This window comes from Pristiophorus japonicus, chromosome 15 (assembly GCF_044704955.1).
Source record: "Pristiophorus japonicus isolate sPriJap1 chromosome 15, sPriJap1.hap1, whole genome shotgun sequence".
In the NCBI taxonomy this organism is placed as follows: domain Eukaryota; kingdom Metazoa; phylum Chordata; class Chondrichthyes; family Pristiophoridae; genus Pristiophorus; species Pristiophorus japonicus.
In genome coordinates, this window is record NC_091991.1 from 152,409,327 (window position 1) to 152,430,715 (window position 21,389).

Consider the following 21,389-nt stretch of genomic DNA (forward strand, 5'->3'; position numbering starts at 1 on the left):
CCTTAGAGCCTGCTCTGCCATTCAATATTATGGCTGATCTTTGACCTCAACTTCACTTTCCCACCCGTTCTCCATATCCCTTGATTCCCCTCGAGTCCAAAAATCCATCTCAGCCTTGAATATACTCAATGACTCAGCGTCCCCAGCCCTTTAGAGTAGAGAATTCCAACGATTCACAACCCTTTGAGTGAAGATGTTCCTCCTCATCTCAGTCTTAAATGACCGACCCCTTATCTTGGGACTATGCCCCCTAGTTCTAGACTCTTAAGCCTGGGTAAACAACCTTTTAGCACCTACCCTCTGAATCCCCTTCAGAATCTTATATATGTTTAAATGAGATCACCTCTCATTCTAATATTGTATCAGCAAAATTTTAAGTACTCACCCAAACTATCTCTTTTTAAAAAATAATTTGTATCGTTTGTGCTTCAATACATTGAATCATTTACCTGCTAAATCTTTTTGATATTGTCACTCTATATTTACTAAGCTTGTCAACTTATATTCATTAAGAAGATTTAAATGCCAGAATTGTCTACTTGAAACTTAAATGCCCTAATTTGCAGATTAAGGTACACTTGTAGTATATGAATCTATATTTGTTATTCCTAAAAGATTTGCAGATACAGGTAATAGTTTTAGGTCATTATTTAACATGCCACCGTTTCAAAACTCCCCCCTGGTGTTTGGATTAGTTCAATTCCATTAAGGTGGGCTGGGCTGGCTGCAATTGATACTTCAAGTAATTTATCGTACCCAGTTATGAAGTTTAGACCGCAGTCAGTTATCATTTAAAATTAAAACTATACTGTTGCAAAAAGATCAAAAGCAGGGAATCAATTCAGGATTAGTGTGAGGCAAACACACTACAGCCTCCTGGACTATAAAGTTAGACTAAACCTAGGAATATGCTCATTAAGTTGATTGTCAAGTTAAGTTAACCTGTCTACTTTGCATCATGATGTGGTGTCAGCTCCACAGAGTTTGTGGCCCTTGACCTTAAGGAAATGTACTGAGGAAACAGCAGGAATGGGAGACCGTGAGCGAATTGGTGAGGACATAGGCTGCAGGCTACATGTGGCAGAGCTGTTGTGATGGGTGGAGGGCTGAAGGAAAAAAATTAAATATATGGGAAGCCAGCAGGAAATTGGAAAAAACATCAGCGTAAGCTAGACAGGCCCAGTGCCCAGTTTCTGTGTTGTAATATTTTGTGATGCAAGTAAAAGATTGAAACTTCTTGAATTTTTTTTTTGATTTACTAATGAATACAAGAAATAAACTCAGTACAAATTACTTTCGACAAAACTATCTGTAACCCGCAGGGCATGGCTTGCTCCAAAGTACGGAATGCTTTAAGTAGCTTTTCTAAAGATACATCATGCACAATGACTTCCAACTTGGTGTCTTTATTATAATGAAAAATAATTAAAATGATGACTATACACAGCATCCAGTACATTCAATGCGGACGCATCTCATCTAGCTCAGCATTCTTCATTTGTGAGCCTAGGCAGTGAGGCTCAGCTGGTTATATAGTCAGGGTGTCCAAGGCTAGGCTTCACAGCTGTACCTACATCCACACACGTACACGTTCCAGTGGGAGTCACTAGATGGCAATCAGGTTATCCGAAGGATCACTATTATTTAACTAAAACCCAACTCATCAGATTTACTGTTAGGTTATAGAAAACATGCAGGTCTCCTTTGAGAATTGGGAATCATTTTGTGCCAGCAAGTCTTCTAGTCTATTTATATTGCTAGCGTGCCAAAGATAGCTCAGCTAAAAATCAGCACCTTGTGGTTTTATTGGGAGTTGCAGATAGCAAACACCACTAAAGCTGGTGGCTGTCAGCTATGCCTCAAACAACAGCACCACCACTACCTGCAGTATAAACCCATGCAGTCCTAACAACCAAGGCAAAGAGATCAAATAAACATAGTTGCTGCAAGACAGAAGAAATTTAACTACTACTATACCTCCCCACGACTGGCGACATTACTGGAGCAAAAGAAGATGCTGGCTTTGAAAAGGTTTTAAAAACTGTGACTGGCAAACTATTGCTGCTTACATATTTGCAATTGGTTCTAGAAAACTATTTTGCATTTCAGCAACAATATATTTGTTTTATTTGTTCATGAGATGTAAGCATCGCTGGCAAGTCCGACATTTATTGCCCATCCCTAATTGCCCTTGAGAAGGTGGTGGTGAGCCGCTTTATACAACTGATTGGCTTACTTGGCCATTTCAGAGGATAGTTAAGAATCAATCACATTGCTGTGGGTTTGGAGTCACATATAGGCCAGAACGGGTAAGGGCGGCAGATTTCCTCCCCTAAAGGACATTAGTGAACAAGATAGGTTTTTACGACAATCCGGTAGCTTTATGGTCATAAATGGACTGACAGCAAAAGTGAAGCCTGGATGCCAGGGTTCTGCAGCAGCAGACTCCACAGTATAAATGAGCTATTAGTCACATTCTGGAGATTACACAATACAGTGTAGATCATGTGTCAGTGTGAGGATGCCAGTAAATTGAAACACATTTCAATGCACAAAGGCTGTAATGCAATCAAACGTTATAACATTATCTGGTGGTAAACTGTTTAAATCATATATATTAACTAAGTATGCTTTAAACGTCATCCTGATTTTTGTGGCAAACAAGAGTTTGATTTCTTTGGCTTGGGGGTGGGGGGGAAAGAGGGGCACCATGGAACAGTGACAGAAACAGCTGTGATGTTCTTCTGAAATTTACATTTGAGCCCAGAGAGACCACTGAACAAGGTAGCTATCTGAATAAAGAGAAAGAAACTGGGGGCAGATGTGTTCTTACACTTGCACGGTATAAATTGGAGTTCAGATCGAGAGAGATATGTTTCAGCCCACCAACTGTAGCCTGGCCTGATAAGTACTGCAATTCAGTACTAAAATCAAGCTGACCTGCATTTGCACTAAGGATGGCAAGTCTGATTGCCCTTGACTAATCATGTGATTATTTACAGTTCTTCCTAGATGCTTTTGACCTACAATGAACACAAGTTAACTCTGCAGTGATGGGAGTTGGCATCTTGTGCCAAGATAAAAGGAATAAAATTAAAAATTATTAACCAAAGAATTTTCTTTCATTCATGATTCTAATGAGATCAGCTTAGTTAGCAAATTTAATCATCCATATAATTTAAAGATTTGCATCTCGTGTGCAACCATTGTGTGATACATTTAAGGCATCACACACATCAAAACTGTCACACTTCAGGGTGTCACATCTGTAAGCCAAACAAATTTCAGATTGGTAATTTAACAAAGTGCTAATTTCAGCCAAATATCAGTTGACTAAATGTGAACAAAACAATTTGATTCAATTGGTAACTGTAAAGGAAGAATGAGTAGGCAGGAGAAAAGTGAGCAAACAAATTGCTCAAGTAATTTCCTCAGTCAGTTTTCTCTGCCATTTTCTTCACTCAACTGAGAGTATTCGGCTACAAATAACATAACAAATAAAAAGTTAAACAGGGCAGAAAAAAACGTTAGCTATAAAACTAGTTAATTAATGCTAGAAACGCCCCCAGGAAGTTAGCCATCCCGATAAGTCTACCCCCTTCTGTCTGGAGCTCAAGTTGAAAATTTCACCTGAGCCTGGATGCTGGAATTCCCAACTGCTGACGATAGAAGAATGCGAAAGCTGTACCATGCGAGTTTCTGTGTTCATAGAAACATAGAAAATAGGTGCAGGAGTAGGCCATTCGGTCCTTCGAGTCTGCACCACCATTCAATAAGATCATGGCTGATCATTCCCTCAGTACCCCTTTCCTGCTTTCTCTCCAAACCCCTTGATCCCTTTAGCCGTAAGGGCCACAGCTAACTCCCTCTTGAATATATCCAACAAACTGGCATCAACAACTCTCTGCAGCAGGGAATTCCACAGGTTAACAACTCTCTGAGTGAAGAAGTTTCTCCTCATCTCAGTCCTAAATGGCCTACTCCTTATCCTAAGATCCTCCTGTATCCCCTGGTTCTGGACTTCCCCAACATCGGGAACATTCTACCCGCATCTAACCTGTCCCGTCCCGTCAGAATCTTATATGTTTCTATGAGATCCCCTCATCCTTCTAAACTCCAATGTATAAAGACCCAGTTGATCCAGTCACTCCTCATATGTCAGTCCAGCCATCCCGGGAATCAGTCTGGTGAACCTTCGCTGCACTCCGTCAATAGCAAGAACGTCCTTCCTCAGATTAGGGGACCAAAACTGAACACAATATTCCAGGTGAGGCCTCACCAAGGCCCTGTACAACTGCAGTAAGACCTCCCTGCTCCTATACTCAAATCCCCTAGCTATGAAGGCCAACATACCATTTGCCTTCTTCACCGCCTGCTGTACCTGTATGCCAACTTTCAATGACTGATGAATCATGACACCCAGGTCTCGTTGCACCTCCCCTTTTCCTAATCTGCCGCCATTCAGATAATATTCTGTCTTCGCGTTTTTGCCCCCAAAGTGGATAACTTCACATTTAGCCACATTATACTGTATCTGCCATGCATTTTCCCCACTCACCTAACCTGTCTAAGTCACCCTGCAGCCTCTTAGCGTCCCTCTCAGCGTCCCTCTCACAGCTCACATCGCCACCCAGCTTAGTGTCATCTGCAAACTTGGAGATATTACACTCAATTCCTTCAGCTAAATCATTGATATATTGTAAAGAGCAGGGGTCCCAGCACTGAGCCCTGCGGCACTCCACTAGTCACTGCCTGCCATTCTGAAAAGGATCCGTTTACCCCGACTCTCTGCTTCCTGTTTGTCAACCAGTTCTCTATCCACGTCAGTATATTACCCCAATACCATGTGCTTTGATTTTGCACATCAATCTCTTGTGTGAGACCTTGTCACTTCCTGTGTAACTACAATACCCGCAGTGCACCAAGACAACCCATGTCTCATGACTACCAGGTAGAGAAGACTGAGGAGTTCTAATTCAGGGCAGTTTATTTTTCTTCAAATAACTAGCTTGGTGAGTGTTCACTTTGGATTGTTCAGCTTTTTTTCATACAGAAGTGAAATATTGGAGCAATCGAGAAAAAAGTGGCAAAACATCTGTAAAAGCAACAAGTAAAGAATAAATAGCACACAACACAGCAAAAACTGGTTTTAAAAAGTTCAAATTGCTGCAACACTATAGTCCTTTGCAGAGCATCAACTTCAAAGAAATACCAAATACTTATTAAATATATAGAAATTATACCACATGCTTAAAGTCATTAATAAGGTCCTGAGAGGAAACAATTTTGTTCAAAGCCACAAGCTGCTTATGACAGTAAAAATTAAGACATGTTAAGACAACATAATGCAAAAAATGATCCCTCATCAGAGACACTTCAATATACAAATATATCTGATGTAGAGTCTGCCTTTAGCACGGCTCCCTATTCATGGACGACTTGGATAAAATCAGTAACTCGTCCTGCGAAGATCATTTTATCACTCAATGGTACAACATGCCAGGGCTGAATACTTGGACCATCCTAGCTGCCCATTGTCAGATGCTTTTTAACCACATTGAATTTTCAGATCACATCCCTTTATTATCCTAAGCGAGAGACGAACTTAATACATTTTTTAAATAAAACTTTGTAAAAGGTTATCCTGAAAGACCTTCCCTTAACTTCTGACTGAGATCAGAAATACATCGTGACACAAAATCACAGTATACCAACTTGCTGTGCTACTCCTAATTCTCTAGCCTAAAGTTTATGTACTTTTCCTTCACTCCTTTAGTTTGAGAGCTCTTCACACTTTTCACCATTTCACAAATAAGAGATCAGGAAACCAAAGAGTAAGTGCTTCTCAGGTACATCTTCTGCCCTGTAAAATAAGTTTCCAACCCTTTGTCCGTACTGCTGTGTAACAGTGAAATATTGTATATTTTTACATAATAAAGTAACTAACTAGTAAGAAAGTAACATCTATTCAAAAAAAAAATTCTACTTGCAATGCCATAACATTATTGGCCCCATTCCTCCTCCAACTTCAAAATTATTGGTCTGAATTTTGCAGCCAGTGGCAAAGGGACGGTGCTTGCCGTTCATTACAGCTGACTTTTTGCAGGTTATCGAGCAGCAACTTGCTGTCATCGGGCATCTGATCCAGCCTGGTGCCCTCTACAGGGGATCTGGAACCTGTGTGAGCAGCACAAGCAACAACATGGCTCTTCAACCAATCAGATTGAAGAATTTATACAGACACGCAGATTCTAAACCAGGATGTATAAGTTAGAATATTTAATTCAATGTAAAATCATGTACAGAAAGCAATAAAGAGAGGGGAAGAAAGGTGGGATTAGGAAGATGATTTGGATTTATACAGCATCTTTCATGACCACCGGATGTCTCAAAGCGCTTTACAGCCAATGAAGTGTAGTCACTGTTGTAATGTAGGAAACGTGGCAGCCAATTTGAGCAGAAGCAAGCTTCCACAAACAGCAATGTGATAATGGCCAGATAATCTGTTTTTTTGATATATTGATGGAGGGATAAATATTGGCCAGGACACCGGGGATAACTCCCGTGGTCTTCTTTGAAATAGTGCCGTGGGATCTTTCATGTCCACCTGAGAGAGCAAACAGGGCCTCGGTTTAACATCTCATCTGAAAGACGGCATCTCCAGCAGTGCAGTGCTCCCTCAGTACTGCACTGAAGTGTCAGCCTAGATTTTTTGTGCTCAAGTCCTTGGAGTGGGACTTGAACCCCCAACCTTCTGACTCAGAGGCGAGAGTGCTACTCACTGAGCCACAGCTGACAGCGTACAAACCAGTGATAACATCATATCATTTAGCTGCATATAACCACTACACTTCCCAAATTAAACCCTCAGAGGTAGATTTAACCCCAAATTTCTGAGAGAGACACACACAAAAGACAGAAAGAAAAAGTAAAAAAATATATATTTTTATAAAATCTCCAACAATAATTAAATTCTGAAGGAATGAGACTTCACACTTGTAAAATTAAATTTTCAGTGCCAGAGATATTGCTGGTCAGTAATTATGACATATCACGTTGCTAAAAATTCACTTACACTTGAATGCACTACCCCATACTACTTAGGCTGTGTTTAGTGGGTAACTGCAGCAACTTCATGCCCGTACATCGATTTCAATGCTGAGTCTCTCGACGAGGTACCGGTGTAGCGCAGTTTGTGGAGGAGCAGGGCAAAGTGGATAGCAACTTCCTGATTGCCACGTTTAACTGCGTATGTGCAGACTCCGAAAGTTAGTCCAATTTACTCCACAACTGGGAACGCTGACAGCCTCACTGTTATTATTACCAATTACCGCACAATCCGGGCCAGTGTAGTTTTACAAAGTAGATTGATGCAGGTTACAGTATGCAACTTCTGTGGCAGTATGATATAAAATCAAATATTGTGGACCAATGTTCCCTCTGATATTCTTTGGGGATGCATGGTCTATTGAAATTTTCACACATGCATGGTTTCTCCCCTTTAAAAGCTGGTAAGCGGCTTGCGCGGGAACTCCAGAACACTGCACGGCTGCGCAGCTTAACGGGAACGTTGGTGTGAACTTGCTTAAAGGCCAAGAAAGACATTGGATCGCTGGCATGATTAAAGAACCAATTTTAAAAACATCTCAGTGAGATGAAACGTTCAAATGTCAAGAACGATACAAAAAAATTCTAAACATGGTTCTATGGCCATCAGTTTGAGTATTGGCAATATACAATTTTGTCCACTTGTTTTCCAACTTATTTTGCTGTCTAGTTGTTAGATTAAACTTGTTGTTCGTCCCTTGGACAGCTGGTTCCCATCTCTCCCCACCGCATGTGTAATCTGAATTAATTTCACACGCATGGTTAGTCACGTACACACTTTATATGAGTAATTAACTTTTAAAGAAAATCCTTAGTCTGATCTTAGCTTACTCTTGTTGCTACACTTGTTAATCAAATAAGACCCATCAAAATGCAGAACCTAGGATTTGGTTCAAACTTAAGTTCCTGTTATACAAAAAAAAAGAGGAATTAAACTAGATAGTTCAAAATCCAAGTACGTATTCTACCCTTTAAGTGGCAGTGTGCACCATTTTGAGTAATGGGTAAAATGGATCAATTATAGCTACACTACTCAATGCTCTAAAATGGCACAGTCTGAAAAGTCAAATACTTGGATACAAAACAGGTGATGTAATGCAATACAAGCAAATTGTCAGCTGACAGTATCATTCTTTATAAAAACATCTTCTTGGGCCTTTGCAAGCAAAAAAGTGCCACTTCCTGATCTGACATCACATTCTGGCTATTCATTGGATCAGGTTGGAAAGTGGATAAAGCTGGATGGAGGCAGAATTCACCTCCACTTCCTGGTTTTGTAAACATTGAGAGCTAAAGTATCTTTACATAACTTTTATTTTTGCTTTTTTTTGGCAGGAAGTTGAAAACACAAGTAACTGAAAGATGGAAAAGGAATAAAGTTTTTTTCTATTTCCCATTTCAGGCAATCTTGTGGCCCGATTGAAGAAGCCAATTATCAGCAGTTTCTTATATGGATTCCAGCCTATTGTAGACTAAGAGTGCGGCAAACTCATTTCACTAAAGACCCTAACAGCTGGCTAAGAGATTCTTTCATCCCTTCAATCTTGACTGAATTCAAACCAAAGTCCCAGAGGTGAATGACTTATAAACTATTGCACCACCCAGTAAGATAAATTAAATATTTTCAAACCAACAAAAGCAAGTTAGCACAAGTAAGGAGAAACAATTGCATGTCGCAATCTACAGCACACAATTTTGAGACTGCTCCCTCTGCATTAAGGGCACTTATTTAATTCTGATTACTGGAGAGTAGCCATTCTGTGCCAGTTCCCCGAGTTTATATTGCTAAATTCACCTCATTTATCCTGGTGGCAGAAATGTAGACCCACATATTTAGAGGGTCCGTAACTCAGTGCCAGGATAAGGGAGACAGATACAGAAAGGTAAATAAGGAGAGTAGACATATTGTTGCATTCTCCCGCAATCTGAATGTAACAAGCGCTAATGTAAAAGCGCCTTATTTGAACTTGCAGATCCACAGTAACATTTAATCCAGTAGATCATACATTATATATCACATATACACATAAATATGTATATTAAAAAATGCAAACATATGCATTATATACATACACACAAAAAAAGGAACAGCAGAATTGCAGTATTAAAAACATTAAAACTACTCTTGGTCATTTTCTACAGGCACCGGGCAATGATGGTTTATTATAAAATGCATCACTTTCCTTTCAAGTGATAGAGAACACTATTCACCTCGTACTGTCAAAATAATAAATTTTGTTTAGAAAATAAAATAATTGAACGATGAGGGTGAAAAATTTGAACTTTTAGTCTTCTCTTTCCACAGACAGAGTAAAATCTGCCCATCACTAATTACATAGGATATCGGCACAGAAGCAGGCCATTCAGCCCAACCAGTCCATGCCGGCGTTTATGTTCCACTCGAGCCTCCTCCTGTATTTCCTCATCTAAATCGATCAGCATAACCCTCTATTCCCTTCTCCCTCATTTGCTTGTCTAGCCTCCCCTTAAATGCATCTATACTATTCGCTTCAACCATTCTCTGTGGTAGCGAGTTACATTTTCACCACTGTTTGGATAAAGATGTTTCTTCTGAATACCCTATTGGATTTTTTGGTGACTATCCTATATTGATGACCTCTAGTTATGCTCTTCCCCACAAATGGAAACATTCTCTCTGTATCCACTCTATCAAAACATTTCGTAATTTTAATGACCTCTATTAGGTTGCCCCTCAGTCTTCTTTTTTCAAGAGAAAAGAGACCCAACCTATTCATCCTTTCCTGATATGTATACCCTCACATTTCTGGTAATATCCTTGTAAATCTTATCTGTTCCCTCTCCTGTGCCTCGATATCTTTTTTATAATATGATAATATGGCAACCAGAATTGTACGCAATACTCTTAAGTGCGGATTAACCAAGGTTCGATACAGGTTTAGCATCCAGCTTTTGCAATTGTTCAATCACAGGGAAAGCACTGAAAAGTTTCTCCCTTGCTCCCAAAGTTCAGCTTTTTAAACTTTTGTGTGTGGAGGACGGGCTGCAAGCACCGACACCTTCCCAGGGGCCCTGTGTCCTAACTTGTGAAATACGCTGGCAGTAACCCAAAGGAAAGTGTTATCACTACAAACTTTTTCGTTAATACAATATAGCAAAAGAAGTAATGCGCTAATAAGTTGACAGATACAGAGAAACCGATACCTGAGGCTTCATCGATACTGTAGCTCAGACTCACCGATCTACAATTGTTACCCAAATATCCACTCTCTCAGCACTGCAACCATTTTTTTGGGCTTACTATATAAGTTTTCTACTCTAACCCTCACTTCCTTAGTCAGAATTCCCAAATTCTGGTTAAAATTTGTTTAAATGGGCAAAATTAACAAAAAAAGTAGCAAATTAAATGGATCGAATTTTTTAAAAATGGGCTAAACAACAAAAAAAGTAGCAAATTAAATGATCGAGTCTGCCCCAAAATAATACAGAACTGAGTTAAACTATATGATGGGATACAATCAATTCTCAAATCTATAGTGTGGGAAAATGACCTCAGTCCTTAACCAATTGTTCAGAATGAATAGCAAGCATAAGGATCATGTTGATGGGGGTCAAAGTATACCAGATTTAGAAACATTTGAAATAAATGGCCCACATTTCAGATCCTATACAAGTCCAACAATAACATTCAATTTTATCCTTAATTATAATACCCGATTTTTGAAGAACGTAAAACCAGAAAACCTCAAGCATGTTGTTGGGCTAATCAGACTCGATTTGAAAAATAAACAGCTAAGAAGCTTGTCAGGCTATTTCCCTTTGGGTACTGCACACTTTTGCAACATTGGAAAAAAAGACACCGTAGACTAAGCTGTAAAACAAGTTAACTCGCTGGAGAACATAGTAGCATAACCAACTGATTACAAATTAAATACTTTTTCAAACACGGATATATATTTTTAAAGATGCAGAATTGGATGTTTCGGATCAGATTTCACTGAACAAAAGCCTGTCTTAGTTCCTAAATCAATATTCAAATTCTCTGTCTCGCTCTTTTGCAACACAAGCCAGCACATGAACAAAAGTACATTACCTGCAGCACAGAAAACCAGACTACCACATGATGTATGTAATAAACAATACAACAATGTAATTTTAAGCAAATGGAGAAAAAAAGAAACACAAAGTTTTAACTGCAAAGTAATGTCTTCTTCCAGTCTTCAGCTGCTTCCGCAAGCAGTCAACTCACCAATGATGTAAACAGAAAGGCATGCTGATGGAATGATATGCAAATAAAGCTGGAAAAACCCAGACCTGAGCCAATCGAGTTGTTTGGCAGACATAAAAGGTTACACCACTTGTTGGCTTGACGTCACAGGATCACAGAAATCTGAACGTACAGTGCAAATGATTAACAGAAGGTGGCCAAACCTACATAAAAACTGTTGTCAAGGACAATAACAAAAGTTGTCTGCAGGGGCAAATAAATTCAAGTCAGGTAATTCAATACTAATACATCGACCCCCGGCGACTCACATGCATAGTATACAATATACTTTGACAATATAACACCAAAAGCTCAACCATCCCTAGTACAGTAACACAAAGAATGTGAAGCAAAGCTGCAGAACTAATTTCTAAAGATGATAAATTACTCATTAGCATGTAATAAACAGAGTAGCATACTGAGGCAGGATAAGAATGGGAAATGGTTTCCCTAGGGTACTGATCCCCTGTGCAGTGGGTAATCCTTATTATGCAAATAATAAAATAGTTAAAGTAATTCCCCTCCCCCTCATTCTTCCTGGTACCAAACCTTCAAATTACCACCAGTTTGTTACACCCAGATCAATATATTTAGCAATGGATTAGAAAACTTAGAAAAGGTCTTGAGAGTGTAACCGCACTGCCCCCACACCATTAATCTGACTGTTTGAGCTTCAGATAAACCATCTACAAGAATCAGCTCTTTTGTTTAAAGACCAATGTCAACAGACCAATGTTTTTTTGAATACCACAGATGATGCAATTCTGACCAGCAATTAAACTTGATGTCCATTTGTTCTATTTGAAAACTCCAGGACAGCTAAAACAACAATTTTATTCTCTCATTCTGGGCTTCAAATGCAGACAAAAGTCTACTCTCTGAACAGTTCTTAAGTGACGAAAATTTGGATAGTTTCAACCCAGCATTGCATCCACAAGACAAAACCGTAACCTAGCACTAACTTGATGGCAACCTCTCAAGAGAAATCACAAGGATACTATGGGAAATGAAGACATTCTCACTTAGCAGTAGGTGGTGTTTTTCTGGGTTCAGCTTAAGGTATATTGTTAGGCAAAATAAAAGAAAATTTGAGGCATTTTTCTATTTCTAGTTACGAGAGCAGATCTGAAATGGACGCCGAACTTAAATCAGCATGCCACCAGCGATTTTGTTTCTTGTTGGAAGATCTATGCATTTAAAGACTCGCATTTATATAGTGCCTTCCACAGCCTCAGGATGTCCAAAGCACTTTACTGTCAATGAAGTACTTTTGCAGTGTAGTCACTAATGTAGGAAACGCGGCAGCCAATTTGTGCACAGCAAGCCCCCACAAACAGCAATGAGATAATGACCAGATAATCTGTTTTAGTGATGTTGATTGAGGGATAAGTATTGTTTACAATCTATATTAATGACTTGGAAAAAAGGACTGAGTGTAACGTAGCCAAGTTTGCTGACGATACAAAGATGGGAGGAAAACTAATGTGTGAGGAGGACATAAAAAAATCTGCAAGGACATCAACAGGCTAAGTGACTGGGCAAAAACTTGGCAGATGGAGTATAATGTTGGAAAGTGTGATGTCATGCACTTTGGCAGAAATAAATCAGAGAGCAAGTTATTATTTAAATGGAGAAAGATTGCAAAGTGTCGCAGTACAGTGGGACCTGGGGGTACTTGTGCATGAAACACAAAAAGGTTAGTATGCAGGTACAGCAAGTGATCAGGAAAGCCAATGGAATCTTGGCCTTTATTGCAAAGGGGATGGAGTATCTTGGGGGAAGTCTTGCTACAGCTATACAGGGTATTGGTGAGGCCACACCTGGAATACTGCGTGTAGTTTTGGTTTCCATATTTACGAAAGGATATACTTGCTTTGGAGGCAGTTCAGAGAAGGTTCACTAGGTTGATTCTGGAGATGAGGGGGTTGACTTACGAGGAAAGGTTGAGTAGGTTGGGCTTCTACTCATTGGAATTCAGAAGAATGAGAGGTGATCTTATCGAAACGTATAAGATTATGAGGGAGCTTAACAAGGTGGATGCAGAGAGGATGCTTCCACTGATGGGGGAGACTAGAACTAGAGGGCATGATAGCATAAGGGGCCACCCATTTAAAACTGAGAGGAGGAGAAATTTCTTCTCCAAGGGTTGTAAATCTGTGGAATTCGCTGCCTCAGGGAGCTGTGGAAGCTGGGACATTGAATAAATTTAAGACAGAAATAGACAGTTTCTTAAACGATAAGGGGATAAGGGGCTATGGGGAGCGGGCAGGGAAGTCCATGATAAGATCAGCCATTATTGAATAGCGGAGCAGGCTCGAGGGGCCGCATGGCCTATTCCTGTTCCTATTTCTTATGTTCTTATGTACTGGCCAGGTCACTAAGGAGAACTCCTTGCTCTTTTACGTCCACCTGAGACGGGGCCTCGGTTTAACGTCTCATCTGAAAGACTGCAGCTCAGACAGTGCAGTGATCCCTCAGTGCTGCACTGAAATGTCAGAATAGATTTTTGTGCTCAAGTCTCTGGAGTGGGTCTAAAACCCACTACCTTCTGACTCAGAGATGAGCGTACTATCCACTGAGCCACGGCTGACACCTATGATGGCTATGGGAGAAAGATACTTTTCTAAGCCACTCACCTACATTCTCAGGACCCATAAAAGTTGTCTTTCTGCCGCTGTCAAGATGCAAAGTTTACTTTCTTTGTATTATAGTATACCATCAACAGTAGTAGTACTGTACCACATTCCTGCTGCCCTATGCAATATCAATGTATGGCACCCTTACTTTGTGCCATGCAGTGCTGTATCTTGATACTAACTCTGGATAACAACCCAGAAAAATTAAAATAGTTTTCTACCACACACATATTAAATAAATATATAATATGCAATTACACCAAGCTACCAGTACTGACTCTGCAGTGCACCTTCTTGGAGAGGAGGTGTAACTACAGTCTGACAAGTTTTTAAAGGCAGCTTCCACTATAATTGGGCAGGTAGGAATATATACTGGTAAAAGATGACAGAAAGTGCACACAGATGCAAGACTTTAATGTATTATTATGGAGAATTATAGATTTTGATTTATATTACTAGTTAATCGCAACATCGCCTGTCTCCACCCTTGCCTCAGCTCATCCGCTGCTGAAGCCTTCATCCATGCCTTTGTTACCACTAGACTTGACTATTCCAATGCACTCCTGGCTGACCTCCCACATTCTACTCTACATAAACTAGAGGTGATCCAACACTCGGCTGCCCGTGTCTTAACTCGCACCAAGTCCCACTCATGTATCACCCTTCTTCTCGCTGACCTACATTGGCTTCCGGTTAAGCAACGCCTCGATTTCAAAATTCTCATCCTTATTTTCAAATCCGTCATGGCCTCACCCCTCCCTATCTCTCTAATCTCCTCCAGCCCCACAACCCCCCACCCCCTCCCGAGGTGTCCCCCCTCTTCAGCATCCCTGATTATTATCACGCAACCATTGGTGTCCATGCCTTCTATTACCTAGGCCCCAAGCTTTGGGCCTCTCTGCCTCTCTGCCTCTCTGCCTCTCTGCCTCTCTGCCTCTCTGCCTCTCTGCCTCTCTGCCTCTCTGCCTCTCTGCCTCTCTGCCTCTCTGCCTCTCTTTCCTCCTTCATGATGCTCCTTAAACACTCTTTGACCAAGCTTTTGATCACCTGCCTTAATTTCTACTTATGCGGCTCGGTGTCAATTTTTTATCTCATAGTACTCATGTGAAGCGTCTTCGGACATTTCACTACGTTAAAGGCACTATATAAATACAAGTTGTTGTTGTTAATCTTCTATGACATTACACATGGGGGAGTCAAAACTAAGTGCAGTCATAAAGTTAGAGGTTGGGCAAATAATTGCACAAAAGTGAGATGGGAGAGGGCATAAAGGAGGCAGATAAAATGTGAGAGGAAGGGGAAAATGGGGAGCAGAGTGTTGGGGTGAGGTGCTACTTTCAAAATAACTCCAGCATCTGAACAAAAATGTGACAGATATAGCAGGTTTTTTTTAAAAAAAGGATTATTATTCAAATGTTTTACTTTACAAAGTAAACCTGAATGTTGCTAATCGGTGACATTTATACAATTAGAATGCTTTTAAGGTTCCGTGATTCAGAAAACAGCTTATGCTGTGAAATACTACTTCCTGGTCAAGGGACTTTCCCTTAGGAGCCTTGCATATTCTGCACAGGTGTGCTACTTTACTTTTTCCAAGAACATTGCTACTGGATCAAGAAATGTTTTTTTCCAAGTTATCAGCAACTGTTCCCTCTTTATCTCTTCCCTGTAGCTTCTCTCAGAGTAGTCATTTCAAAGTTGCTTTTACAAAAGTGTAAAAACAAGTTTGGGCTGAGTTCGTTAACTCAGACCATGACCTAGACTAAATTCCAATGCTTACTGCTACTCCTGTTCTCCAGCCTGCCATTATGCATACATTTTAGCTTATTCAAATTTCTGCTACCCATATTCAATCCCGCACAATGAACTCAGTTATCAACCCGTGGTCCCCCAAGGCAATAAATTTAAAATTATCTTTGTTTAAATCCCTTCAAAGTTTTGCCCTTCCTTATCTCTGCAACCTCCTCTAGCCCTATAGCCTCCCACCTCTCCGTTCCTCTGACTGACCTCTTGTGGCCCCCCTCCCTTCGCCCCATTATTGGCAACTATGTCTTCAGCTGCCTAGCCTCCCCTCTCCCTCCCCCATTGGAATTTCCTCCCTAAACCTCTCCACCTCAGTCTCCCTAAAACCTACCTCTGACCAAGCTATTGATCACCCTTCCCAATATCCCCTTCTTTGGCTCGGCTTTTTGATTACGCCTCTACAAATCGTTTTGGGAGGTTTTTCTATGCTAAAGGTGCTGGTGTTTGTAAGGCCAACTGCACACAGTACATTTGAATTAATCAGTTACATTAATGAAAACTCCTCCCTGCCCCAGTACATACGTTGCAGTCACTGGAAAAATTGGGCAACAGTTGAAAGTCAAAAGTTCTTATGAAATATAGGGTTATGTAGCACGGAACTGTAGCATTCTTTGTAAATCTAAAATGGGCCAATTTGTCGAGCATAATTTTGCTACATTTGAGATTTTGAGAACACAGAGATTGATACTCAAAGTAAGGAGAAAAACAATGGTATATTTCAGCTTGAGTAACTTGACTACAGCACAACATGGAATAGAAAATCTATTTTTTTAATAAATCTCCATCTTTTACTTCCTGTAGGATAAGAAATACTTAGTTTTATGGGATTCCAATCTTGTGACTGCAATATTTAATTTTCATTATTTTTGTGTGAAAAATGACATCATATAAATGATGTATTCTTTTCAATTTCACTAATTCGTTATAATCCACAAAGTTTGCTAAATTAAGTTTAAAATCTTCATGAAATAATGTCTTTAGTAAGTAAAATCAACTTTAAAAAATCATATCATGGACTAATCAAAGTTTACATCAAAATAAAGAATGGAACCACGGCTCTTTGCAGACATTCCCACAGAGTCTATATGGTCATGATCAAGTGCAGTTCTAAGACACTGGGTTTGAAAGAATACAATCATTACATTCCATTTAATTAAAATCAAAATATAGAAAAACGCGTTCAAATTTAGAGCACTCAAAAGCAGTTATAATTCACAATACGCAAAGATGGAGGTGAACAAGGGCAATCTTCACCATCTCCTTTTTCCTTTTATCTGGGTAAAATCTGAATATCATTTTGTGGCAAAAGCCGACTTTTTGGCCCCAAGTTTCCACATGATTTGCTCCTGATTTTTAGGAGCAACTGGTATAGAACGGAGTATCTTAGAAATCGGAATTCTCCACATTTAGTTTGCTCCAGTTCTAGTCAGGTAGAACAGTTTCACTTTGGAACAGAATTTTTTTTTCAAAAGGGGGCTTGTCCGGCCACTTACGCCTGATTTCAAAGTTTCGTGAATGAAAACTTACTCCAAACTAACTTAGAATGGAGTGAGTGAAGATTTTTGTACGCTTGAAAAAACCTTGTCTACACTTTAGAAAATCAGGCGTAGGTTACAAATTAGGCGTAGGGAACGAGGTGGGGGGGGAGGGGGGGGGGGAAGGGAAGTCATTAAATTCTACAATCAATCCTTAGTTATGCTTATACAAATATTATACAAATAAATCCTACCTGTGTGAAAGTGCTTCAGGCAGGCCTTTCATGTTGGAGACAGGCAGCGGTGTGGGGTCAGTGTCTCGACGGCAGCGGCAGCAAGCTTCGAGCTGAGCTGCAGTGCTTGAGGCAGGCCTTCATTCTCTTCGTGGCTGGCCGCGAAGAAGCGCACCGGACGGAGCCGAGGCCATTCAGCCATGAGATATCAGCGGCGTCAGTGGCTGGCCGGCAGCCGAAGAATCAGCGGACCGATGTGAGGCCATTTGGCCATGAGATAGCAGCGCCGTCAGTGGCTGGCCGGCAGCCGAAGAATCAACGCAGGACACACGCAGCTCATTAAGGTTCTTGAGGCTATTCGGCCACGCTTTAGGGGCGGCGTCAGTGGCTGGCCGGCAGCCAAAGAATCAGCAGCGGACGGACGCGAGGCCATTCGGCCATAGGATATCAGCGGTGTCAGTGGCTGGCCGGCAGCCGAAGATACAGCAGCAGCCTTCGAGCTGTGAGGGGGACTGAGGCCATTTGGACAGGGAGAGGCAACCACATCGACAGTTTTATATTTAAATTTGCAGAATGGGTGCTGCATTGTCAACACCACGTATTATTGCAAAGTTGAATTGGCACTCTTATTTCTCCAAACACACAGTCCTTACTTTGCATGCACCAATGCAGCACCAGTTCTGCAAGTTTAGCAGTGAGAAGCTGAACTCACTGATTTCAGCAGGTGATTTATTCAGCAGTGCTGCTAAAAGCACTCCCTCACACACAGAAATATCAAAAAAAATTAAATTACAAGCCTTTACAGGGGTCCAAGAAACAAATCTTCACTTTTTCTGCAGTATTTTAAAAAATGGCCGAGTGCCAATGTTTGTGTGAGACTGCGCGTGCGCGCACGCTCCAACGCGCACGCGCAGGGTTGCCGGCACCACGAAGGCTAATTTAAATTGTACCCGCCCCCTGCTACTTAGAAAATTGGCGCGTGTGTTAGGCGCCGCCCCCTGCTGCGATGAGCACGCCGCGCCAAGCAGACATCGAGCTTTTTTTTAGGCGCAGTTTTCGGCACGAAAAACAGGCGCCCAGCTCGGAGGTGCGCCGTTTTCGCCGCGGCACAAAACTTGGGGCCTTTATGTTTGTTAGTAAAATATTGCATCCGTGGGAATTTATACCAAGTAATGAGTTTTGTTGTCATGATATAAACCTGAATGTACATTATTGTAAGGAGCTCCTCTGCAACCCAGCAGATATAATTTTCTGTCATTCTGTATTTTGTAGCATGACCCCATATATTTAGCAGCACTCTCTAGGTATTACTAAGAACATAACATAAGAAATGGGAGCAGGAGTAGCCCATACAGCTCCTCAAGCCTGCTCCGCCATTCAATAACATCGTGGCGGAACTTTTGCATCAACTCCACTTTCCACAATAATGAGATAATGTATAGCGCCCTCTAGCTAGGAGGTATGGATATAATGTATATAGGACAGATGCACCAACGTTAGCGTCCTCAATCAGGCCAACATCCCCAGCATCGAAGCACTGACCACACTCGACCAGCTCCGTTGGGCGGGCCACATTTGTGTCAGGCATGCGAACAGTCTCCCAAAGCAAGCGCTCTACTCGGAACTCCTACATGGCAAGCGAGCCCAAGGTGGGCAGAGGAAACGTTTCAAGGATACCCTCAAAGCGTTCTTGATAAAATGCAACATCCCCACTGACACCTGGGAGTGGGAGTCTCTGGCCAAAGACTGCCCTAAATGGAGGAAGTGCATCTGAGAGGGCGCTGAGCACCTCGAGTCTCGTCACCGAGAGCATGCAGAAAACAAGCACAGGCAGCGGAAGGAGCATACGGCAACCAGTCCCACCCACCCTTTCTTTCAGCCACTGTCTGTCCCACCTGTGACAGAGACTATAATTCCCCGTATTGGACTGTTCAGTCACCTAAGAACTCACTTTTAGAGTGGAAGCAAGTCTTCCTCGATTTCGAGGGACTACCTATGATGAAAGCGCCCTCTAGCTAGGAGAAATAGGGAACTGTATTGAGAGAGGGGATCTGTGAAGGAACACCATTTTAAAGCTCCACATGGCTGAAATCTCCCAAATAAATAGAGTTAAGTTGAACTAAGAGTGTTCAAGAGACTATAAAATAATGGTGTCAGAAGCGGAGAGTTCCGATCTTTTGTCGAACGCATCTACGACCAAAATATTGGAACCAAGACTTTTTCGAGCCGATCGAAATCGACATTAAGCAGTGCAGAGCGTGCTTCCTACACATCGCGCGTGGATACGTGAAGGACGATAAATAGTCATAAGCTTGTAAAATAATCTAGAGGCATTAGTAAAGTAAACTTAAAGTGGCATAAGTTATTGTAGAGCCTTGATTGAAAAAGTATTTCTACAAATACATGGCCACGATATTTTACTATTAGACTTGTTCTAGTCCTCTGGGTATTTGAATTGTATACATGTATATGACAAACTCAAAGTCCTAAACTGTAGCGAGCTATCACGACCACCACGGTGCCAACTCCCGCGCACATTCCTCTCCCACCTCCATTGCAGGTGACTATCGATTTGAAAGCCAACTGGAAAAAATTCAAACAGCTGTGGGACAGCTATGAAATTATCACGAATATTGTGGAAAAACCAGATAGAATTAGGATTGTAATGTTTATCACTAACATTGGCAGCGATGCCCTAGATATCCACAATAATCTTCACTACAAATCAGAGAAAGATAAGCAGGAAATTCAGATTATTTTGAAGCTCTGGGAAGAGCACTGTAAAGGTAAAACCAATGGTACCAGTTTAACAACTGTGTACAAGGGGCCGAGCAGTTTGGCAGCTATCTCATGAAAGTGAGAGAGCCAGCATCGTCATGTGATTTCTGCAATTTGAGGGATGATTTCATCAGAGACCGTATCGTCTGTGGAATATCTGGTAACACTCTGCGTGAGAGGCTGTTGCAAGAATCACGGCCAACACTCGATAAATGTGTGATGCTCTGTAAAGCTACAGAGGCCACAGTTGCGCAAATGAAATCCATGAAGCTCACTAAAACAGACTCTGAAGATGTCAAAGCTGTCAGACAGAAACCCCAATCCACAAAGAAAGAATTCACAGACTATACAAATAATTCAATTGCAGATATTGTGACAAAAGACATGAGCTGTCAAAAAGTAAATGCCCAGCATATGGGAAGACCTAATCACTTTTCTCATAAGTGTAGGCAGAATGGATCGAGACAGAAGTTTATACATAGCCCTAAATATAAGAACAAGCCAAAAGTTCATGCACTATATGAAGAGAGTTATGATTCTGATCATGACTGTAAAGACGCTTGGTAAAGTTGATCACACAATCAAGGACAAAGCTGACAAAAAGTATCCTAACAAGATGATGACTACCTTCTCCATTAAAGGTCAAATGGTAAAAATGCAAATAGATTGTGCTACCTCTTAGATACTTACCAAAAGGCTTGAAGATAAAAGAATCTAAGACAATACTGTCACTATGACAATCATGCAACCATTCCAGTGGTAGGGACTTGTAAGGTGCCACTGGAAAATACAAAGAACAAGCAACTGAGGGCCAAAGTGCAGCACTGATTGGCTCACACAGTGCTCAACAGCTGCAACTGATAAAAGTGTATCAGAATATGGCGCTGGTAAATGAACCACGTGAATCGCAAACTACAAACAAGGCAAACATCTCGCTAGCGTCAAAAACTGATGTCAACAATGCGTATCCAGATGTGTTTAAGGGACTTGGACACATACCAGGGACAGTTCACCTTGAACTTAATGAATCAGTGACACCAGCTGTAATGCCACCCAGACAGGTGCCAATAGCGATCAAACAAACGCTAAAAAAAGAACTCGATTGTTTGGA

At 41.0% G+C, this 21,389-nt stretch overlaps 1 protein-coding gene across 2 annotated transcripts in view; it reads right to left on the reverse strand.

The window, feature by feature from the left end:
- The window catches only part of traf7 (TNF receptor-associated factor 7), a 71,872-nt gene that overhangs the window by 36,274 nt on the left and 14,209 nt on the right, over window positions 1-21,389 (reverse strand). The window contains exon 1 of one of the 2 annotated variants that reach the window (XM_070901123.1): window positions 11,180-11,332. The exons of the other annotated variant lie outside the window; for it this stretch is intronic. The gene's annotated coding sequence lies outside the window, so the exon portion shown is untranslated. Of the gene's footprint in view, window positions 1-11,179; window positions 11,333-21,389 lie in introns of those variants that run through there. 2 annotated transcript variants of the gene reach the window in all.